Source organism: Pteronotus mesoamericanus, unplaced genomic scaffold (assembly GCF_021234165.1).
Source record: "Pteronotus mesoamericanus isolate MK-2021 breed Mesoamerican mustached bat unplaced genomic scaffold, CSHL_Meso_final contig_130, whole genome shotgun sequence".
In the NCBI taxonomy this organism is placed as follows: domain Eukaryota; kingdom Metazoa; phylum Chordata; class Mammalia; order Chiroptera; family Mormoopidae; genus Pteronotus; species Pteronotus mesoamericanus.
Genome location: NW_026555060.1, coordinates 16,076,576 through 16,085,855, shown reverse-complemented (window position 1 = coordinate 16,085,855; position 9,280 = coordinate 16,076,576). Strand labels below are relative to the sequence as shown.

The following is a 9,280-nucleotide window of genomic DNA, read 5'->3' as shown; positions in this document are numbered from 1 at the left end:
TTTGGTCAGCCTTGTTTCAAAGGTATGCTTATAAAGTCTATGTATGCAGCAGTCTGCTACCTAAAACAAATCAAACACACACATAAAGTAACTATTAAAAGGTCTTTCTTCATAAGTCCATCCTTATTATTCCAAGTATTATTGTCTCCAGTGAAAATATTTTAAGTACTTTTTAACAGTTAGAGAATTCTTCAGCCAAGAGTCAGTAATGACTATGGTATCATGTCTGTGTCTTCAAGAGAACAGTCTTAGGAGATGGGCATTTAATACCTTTATCAGCTAGGACTGCCAAGTGTGACCCAAGTCCGGGGTTGCTTCTGTTGTCACTTCTACGTGGTCAAGTTAATCAGTCACCTCAAGAGCTCCCAGCCTAAGGGAGAGATTAGAAATCTGCTTACAGGGCCTTGTAATTTATATGTGTATATACTAACACACACAGGGACAGAGAGAGAGAGAGAGAGAGAGAAAGACAGAGAGAGAGAGAGAGAGAGAGAGAAACAATAGTACATCAAAAAAACTTGTTGCAAGTTGAGTTTCCTTGGAAGAGACTCTGAGATGAAGAATAGTTTTAAAAATGCTTATTAGTGCACTTGTCATCAACACCTGCTGAAGGGACAGGACAGCAGCCCGATTGGGCTGAAACAAAGTCTCTACAAAGGCCAACCCCATGGACACCTCTGATGCTGGGTTGGTCCTTCAGTGTTGTCCCAGTTCTTCCCTCTCACCCAGTTCCCACTCCTATTTTTTTTTTTAAATCATATCCCCTTGAAGTGGTTTTCCATTTTCCAGTGAACAAAACTTGCTGTTCTCAGAAATAATCCAAACCAGAACTTCTAACTCCCATGAGAATTCCCTCTGAAATGTTAGTTTCATTTTGTTTCTGTTCTACCATAAAACAGAGTAATGGCATGAAAAAATATGACTTGACAACATCATTTATATCATAATCTTTTTCATATTATGAAATTCACCCCTAAAACAATATCTTTAATGGCAAAAATTAGCTTACTTCTGTTGTATTGCTACCTACAAAAAATTACCCTTTAGTTGTAGGGTTATTTGTGTTCAGATAACTCTTGAGCAAATATCTCTACAGTGAAGAACACCCAAAACTGACACAATTAATTCATAATAAGTCAAATTTTGATGCTAAAATAGTTTGATCTGAGATTACCATTGACTACAAGTTGCCATCTGTGTTTACTTGCTAAAGATGTCAACTGTAATTAATTTCCTGGACCTGCTATTTGATAAACTCTGTTTAGAGGATTTGCAGAATACATAATGGTATGTTAATTTTCAAATTAAACCTGCCAAGTGGTTGTTGGCTTTGTGAAAGTAGCTGCTTCCTTCTGACCAAACTTACAATTTCTTTAAAAATATATTTGTTAAAAATTTCACAGGATGGGGCTAGCTCACCGCTGAGGAAATTTCGAAAGGACAATCAAAAGAATCTAAGAAATTTTCCAGAATAGGACTGTAAAAATTGATGAGTGAAATTAGGTATGGCTCACAAGAGAAGTCATTAAAATTGACCAAAATGGGGGGTGGGGGTGGAGATTGCTTTACTTTCAAACAATGAAATAATTTATAAATTAAGTTAATGCTCAAATTAACTACATTGTTTATTAGTGTTTATCTCAGGTAACAAGTATGTGCCATGAGGTAAAATACACATCAAATATATGAATTTATTTATTAATTTATTTTATTTAAAATTTTATGTATTTATACTAAATACATGTATATGTGCATTACAATTTTTTTCTGAAACAGATTTATACTGGCTTAAATATTGTGTCAAAGTTCTTGAGCTACTAAAACAAATCTCCTATTTTGTATAGTTTTGCAATATCTCACTGGACTTTAACCTTTGTAATTTCTAGTACTGTCTAAACTTATGATTAGTGAGGGTTTTCTTCTATATTCTTATTTCTGGATGTCTGTATTTTATTGGACCTTTAATTTATGTATAGTCATAAACTCAAAAAAAAATTCTTGCATACTTCTAGGCAAGGTTTGGTAGCTGAGAAAACACTTGCTGTTTCTTTAATATTTTTCCTACCTAATTGGCCCTGTTTTAGCACTCTGAGCTATTGCAGCTATTATGAACTGAACAATAGAGAAAGGCCAATTATTCCAAAGCTGCATTTAACAGCTGTTCACCTTGCACAGATATCTCTATTCAAATTCAACTACAATGCAACATGCATTTTCTGAAGGATTCAAGAGGCAGGCTTGATCAACATTATTAAATGGCATCATTTTGAAGTCTAGTGTCAGACACTGAGAATCTTGGAACAATCTGTACTGTTACCTTAGCGTTCTTGGCCAGTTGCAATCTTAACTGTCTGAAAAAATGCAGATTGATGGTTAGGAACTATATCAAAGACTTTTTGTTCATAAAATCTATATGAGAGGGATGATCTCACATGTCCTGTGTTCTTGATATAGATGGGTTCTACCAAAATTAGTCTTACTATTGGTTTGAGAAGCCTTAGGGAAATGTGGCAAGATTAAAATCCAAATAGATGGTAATAATTGGGAGCATAAATTTGGAATCAGATAGGTCTGGGTTCAAATTTTGGCTTGGCTACTTATTAACTGTGAGAAATTTGTGAAGTATTTAACCTTTTTGAGCATCATTATGTTCATAAATAAAATGAGTGTAATAGTAGTAGTATCTGATAAAGTTGTTTTGAGGATTAAAGCATAATGTGTTGTAAATGGCTAATATGTCAGGGGCTCAAAAATTGAAGATATAACTTGTTTGATAGCTCACTAAATTTTTTTTATATTAGTGAAAAACTTAGCAAAAATATACAAAAACTTATAAGGAAAAATATTTAAATAAGAGAAAGTAAGGAAAATCTGAATAAATGGAGTGATATGCCAATATACATGGACTGAAAGAGTCAATATACTAAGGGTTTAAATTTTTCTCAAATTTCCTCAAATCAGTCTACATACTTAATGTAACCCCAATAAAAATCTCAATAAACTGATTTATAATTGGTCAGCTGATATTAACATTTATTTAAAAAGCACAAAAATCACCATAGTATTCAAGGCATTCTTGCAGAAAAGTAAGAGAAAGGATTTGTTCTGCTAAATGTCAAGACTTAACATGAAACTATGTCAGTCATGACTGTGTGATATTGCTACAAATAAAAAGACCCATGGAAAAGAATAGAGATGTCCACAATGGACTCATACATATATTGATATGATTTATGAAAAAGGAGGTATTGCAGAACAGTTGAGGAAATGATGACTTTCTCATTATATGATGCTGGAATAACAAGGCATCTAAGTGGGAAAAGAATGAAACCAGACCCGGCCTTATACCATACACAAAAGTCAACTCTAAGTGGGTTATGCACTTAAATGTGAAAAGAAAAAATTTAAATTGTTTTTATGACTATCAATATCTTTATGACATTGGGCAGGACTTTAAAATATGACAGAAAAAGAAAAGATTGCAATGATATTAAAATTAAGTAATTAAACTAATTAAAAGTATAAAAATACAAACCAAAGAATGAGATATTTACACACATAATCAATTAAAAAACTTGTATTCACAAGTCAATTAGAAGAAGACAGACAATACAATTTAAAAATGTATGGAAGATTTGAAAGAGCACTTCACAAAAAGGAAATCCAAACAACTGATAACAATGTGCCACCATACTCAAGTTCATCAATAATCTGGAAGTACAAGCCAAAACCATACTGAGATCCAGTACATACACCAGATTGGTAAAAGTAACAATTTGAAAATAACAAGTGTTGGTTGGGATGTAGAGTAAGAGATTGCCCCTACATTATTGATGGCAGTAGAAACTGGTACAATTACTTTGGAAAACAGTTAGCATTTCGTAACAAAATTAAAAATACTCATACCTCATCATACAGCAGTCTCACTTCTGTATATATCCCCAAGAGACAATACAAGCATTTTTGTATGAAGAGGCACATATAAGAATCTTCTAAGCAGAATTTTGATAATAGTAATCTTAAATGATAAATCAACCAAATTTGATTTGATTTGATATCTCCCCTATCAAAGGTAAAATGGTCATAATTTTAAGTGGATGAGTAATTGTGGTCCACTCATTAGCACACTGAAATTATTACAATGAAAATGGAGGAGACAGAGTTTTATGTTGTTTTGTAAAGAATCAAACACAACATTGATCAAAAGAAGGAAGGCACATAGCATGCACGCAGTATATTTCTAATTGATATTAGACTGAAAAATAGGAGAAACCATGTTTCCTAGTTGATAAAACTTTAAAGAAAATCTAGGAGAACTAGGATGGTACCACCATAAGAATCGGGGTCATGGCCACCTCTATAGAGGAAAAGAGGGTTTTAATTAGGAAGACACAAGGGATGCTTTGGAGGAGTAACAAGTATTCCATTTTATATCTTGGATATTGGTTATGAACATATTTCCTATATATATATTACACTGTATATTTGAGTGTTTTTGCATTCTTCTATATGTGTGTCATATGTCAAAATAAAATTTTTAAGTATACCCACTAGAAAGAGAATCATACTGGTATCATTTTAGATTCAAAATAAAACAGTTATTTATCCAGCCTTTGTGCCTTGAACATAAAGCCAATGTCACACTGACATCGTAAGTGGCCTCTCAAGTGTCATTGACAAGATGTATTTATTATTAAATAATAATATAACATATCAATGGAGTATTTGCTATGTCCTAGGCAATATGCTAAATGTCTAGCACACACTCCTCAGAACAACCCTGTGAGGTGATCATTTTACAACTAGAGTAATACAAGTGCACCAGGTAAGTACTTGTGTAAAGTCTTACACAGATTAAAGAAATAGATGGACTCCAAACCAGCTCAGGTTGACTGTCCACAGGGCATATTGAGTGGCAGTCCTGTTTTAATCTGTTGTTAATGGTTTGACATGGTCATTAATTACAAAATGTTAAATATACTCAGATGACTAGCATACAGAGCTGGTTCCTACAGCAAAGCTTTTATCCATCCCATAGACCTCTATGCATTATGGTTTCTTTGGACGATGTTCTCTGGGTGCACCTCTCCATTTTTCTTTGCCTCCTATGGCACCGATGCTCCCTGAATGTGTCACATACAAACTCTGTAACAGGGCTGTAAATCGGTGTTTTGTATGGTGCTCTCTCTTCCAGAGAGCTTTCTAACTGGACCCTGGAGGACTGTTGACCAGCCTAGAAAGTTCTGTGGAGTTGGGTATTTGGCCCTGGTTCAGCCATCTACAGCCAAGGCAGCAGTACTACATTTTAGAATGCATGTCATCGGTGCGCAGGGAACCATGGGTGTGACAGTAACTGGCAGGAGCCATGCATGGTTCAATACATGGGTGATGATGCTCCTTTCCTCAGAGTCATTCTCTTTCAGGTTGCTGCTTGAGTTCTGACTTAATCCTTCTGGATCCTGATTCTTTCTTTCTCATATGGTCTTCTACTCCAAACACCCCCCAACCCTTCAACCGCAGAACCACAGTTTATGTACTAAGCCCGCAGTAGGGAGGCCCCACAACTTTTGTCTTCTAATATCCCCTGTAAAGAAACATTTTGTTTGATTCTCAGCTGGTCTGCCCAAGACCCCTGAACACCAACCCTAGTTCCCTATGCAGTCCTGTTTCCTCTCCAACAAGATGAAGGAAACTATCATGAACCAAGAGAAACTCACCAAACTGCAGGCTCTTTTGCAGGAAAGGGGCTGCTCGTAGAAAGATGATGGTTCACAGAACAGCTATAGTGGAAAATAAAACCCTTCAGTTCTCCTTAAAGAGATTAGGCATTAACAGTATCTCTGGTATTGAAGAGTAAATGCATATGTTCACAAACCCAGGAACAGTGTTCCATTTTAACAACTCTAAAGTTCAGGCATCTCCGGCCCTGAAGACTTTTATCATTACAGGCCATGCTGAGACAAGGCAGCTGACAGAAATCCTACCCAGCATCTTAAACCAGCATGGTGCAGTCTGACTGGTTTAAGAAGACTGGCAGAAGCTCTGCCCAAACAATCCATGGACAGGAAAGCACCACTGGCTGCTGGAGAGGAGGGTGAGGATGAAGTTCCAGATCTTGTGGAAAATTTTGATGAGGCTTCCAAGAATGATGCAAAGTTGAACTGAGTCCACTTCTGAAGAAGATAAACTTGAAGAAGTTACTGGGAGCTACTATTTTACAAATATATTACAACTGCTTTTCAGATTTTGTTTATGGACCAGATAAAATCTTGATTTCTAATATTTTTAAGCCCAAGCCCCTTGGACACTGATTGTAGTTCTTTTCAGTTTTTGCATATACACAAATCATTCTTTGCAGTTAATTAAGCTGAAGAAGCCTGGGGATAAAGTTGGAAACAAAGGGTAAAAAAAAACAACTTTCATTTAACACACTCTTTGTTAATAAAAGGCCCTCTCTCAAGGAAGGTAATAGGATTTTTCAGGACAATCTGGCACCTCTCAGAGTGAGTGCCCTCTGCACATGGAACCCTTCCCATGAGGTATAAAGGTGGTGCTTTGCCCACCTCCCCCATTTTTGAGAGTTTTAGATCTAAAAGCAACTAATAGCAATAATTTTTATGGTTCCTCTTTCTTCCCAGAGCCATACAGTATATTTCTAATTGATATTAGACTGAAAAATAGGAGAAACCATGTTTCCTAGTTGATAAAACTTTAAAGAAAATCTAGGAGAACTAGGATGGTACCACCATAAGAATCGGGGTCATGGCCACCTCTATAGAGGAAAAGAGGTGGCCGTGACCCCGGCCAGACCACATCCATGGGACCTGGCACAACATGCCTTCACATGTGATGTGTTCCGGAGGCCAAGAGGAAGGGGTTGCTTCTGGGCCTCACTCCACCTGTGTAAAGCAGCATAGAGTGGGAGCTAAGAAAGAGGAGGGGCTCTGCAGCAGACTGCCTGGGTCCATAGGCTAAGCTTGACCATGTGCTCACAGTGTGATCTGAGCAAATTGCTTAATTTCTTGGTGCCTTGATTTCCTCATCTTTAAAGTGGCAATAATAACAGCACCTGCCTCCTAGGGTTATTGTGAAGATTAGTTGAATTAATATACAAATGCTTATGATAGTTAGCATTCAGTAAGTCCATGTTTTTTTGTTTTGTTTTGTTTTTAAAGGAACACTATACTTCCTGTGATTTTTTAGACTTGTAGGGGTTATCACGCTTCCTGCTGAAACAAGAGAAGGTGAACACTGGATAGGTTTTATTACCTCTGAAACACAAGAATAGCAAGCTTTATGAAGTTTGTGGCCTCTGTGCAGGTCACAAAGTTTTAGGTGGCAGAAAGGGGATTTGAACCAGGGCTACATGGATGGCTGTGAAGTCTGTGACCTTCCTGTGCTGACCTATTTTTACAGTGGTGAGGATGGCTCAGAGGGAGAGCCTCTATATGGTGCCTCAAGCATCCAGAACCTTGAGAGTGAAGAGTCTCTGGGCTGCAGAGTCCTCAGGCTTCCAAGGTAGTCACTTAAACTGCCCACTGTCATTCAGTTCCTGCATTTGTCATCACAATCTGGCATTTATCTGAGTAGAATTAAGAGGCAGACAAATTACTGTATTAAATTCAAATGCTTGATGAATGTCTCACCCTAAGCTTGATTTGTTTGACATTTCTTACTTTTGAAAAAATGGAGAATCTAGCTGGTATATCATGCAAGAAGGATCAGGAACTCAAAGATATAGATAGGAAAGCCAGGAAAAAAACTACAGAATATGTAATGGGGGCAGTTAATTTCAAGTTTTTGCAGAATAAGTTAATGTCTATTTATGTTATTGAAACCAAAGGGGAATTTGCAGGAAGCATTATTTAATTAAGCTTTTTAAAAAATAATTAAGATAAATGCTAAAAAATAGCTAGTCAACAAACCTCTTTTAAATATTTTACCATATTACTATATTTTTAATGTGATTTATATTCAGTTATGCCCTGATTTGGATATTTTATATTTCTAGAGTTTATTTTGTAGCTCCCTAATCAAAATTATATAGTGACTATTTCTTCTTATACAGATAATTTTTCATAGACTGCAAAGAGAATGACAATTTTAAAAATAAATGATTTTGTTCTGAATGAATTCTCTCTGAAATAATTTGTTGCTGAGCAATTTGCTGAGATAGTTATGATATAAGGGGTGATAACTACAAGTAATGGAATGAAATAAAGTGGTGGAAAACTTGGGATAAATATGAAAAAAATATAAGGTTTTAAACTTTTAGACTGTGTGAGACTCTCCTTAGGGAATAGAGAAAAGTCCAGGGTTTTTATATCAGTTAAGCTCCAACATAATTATGAGGCTGTTTATTCAGCATGAAATATTCCAGTGCTTTCTAAATCTTATTCAGGAATATTATTGAGCAAACGATCATTGTTACCCCTAGATCCTAAGCAGTTAGAATTTACTGTCTGTGAGTAAACATTGGATTTTAATTCTACCACAAGTAATAATTCCCCAAAGTCATTTTCTTTAGAAATATAAATTGTCTGACCCTATCTACTTGGAAAGAAGGAGATTTTTATCTTGAACTATGATCTGATCTATTGTGAGTACAGAACCAAAGGCAGAAAACTTGACCTCTCTGGGTGGATCCATTCAAGGTTCTCTTGATGACAATCCTTAAGCAACATAAACATAAATACCCCCAACCCAGATAATAATGTGGTCTTATCCAGCTCAGCTGGTCATTATCCTGGACATGAGAGACAGTTCTCAAGTGCAGCCAAGAGTGAGCACCACTGCCAGAACTGCTGAGACCTACGTCCCATCTCTTACCTGCAGTACCAACATGCTTCTAGTCTTTGCTTCTCCTGAAACTTTGATCATTGTCTCTGTAGTTCACCCGAGCTCAGGAAAATGGCCTGCACCACGTCTACCAGGGTTCTGAATTTTATGTGTAATCTTGGATGGGCCATCAGTGCCCAAGTTAGACATTGTTTCTGGATGGGTCTGTCAAGGTGTTTCTAGATGAGACTAGTACTTAAATCAGTGGACTCAGTAAAGTAGATTGCCCTCCCAAAGTGATTGGGCTTTATGCAATCTACTGAGGAACTGAACAGAACAAAAGCACAGGAAGAAAGAATTTAGCCTCTTTTATTCTGGCCTCATGGTTGAGCCAGGACACTTTATCTCACCTCTTGGTGCCCTCAGACTGGGATCTATACCATTGGTTCCTGTGGTTCTCAGGCCTTCAGACTTGGAATGAATTACATCACCAGCTTTCCTT

General features: G+C 36.5%; 1 pseudogene; it reads left to right on the top strand.

The window, feature by feature from the left end:
• The first annotated feature begins 5,682 nt into the window (after positions 1-5,682).
• LOC129087693 (transcription factor BTF3-like) lies at positions 5,683-6,165 on the top strand (annotated as a pseudogene).
• The last annotated feature ends 3,115 nt before the right edge of the window (positions 6,166-9,280 follow it).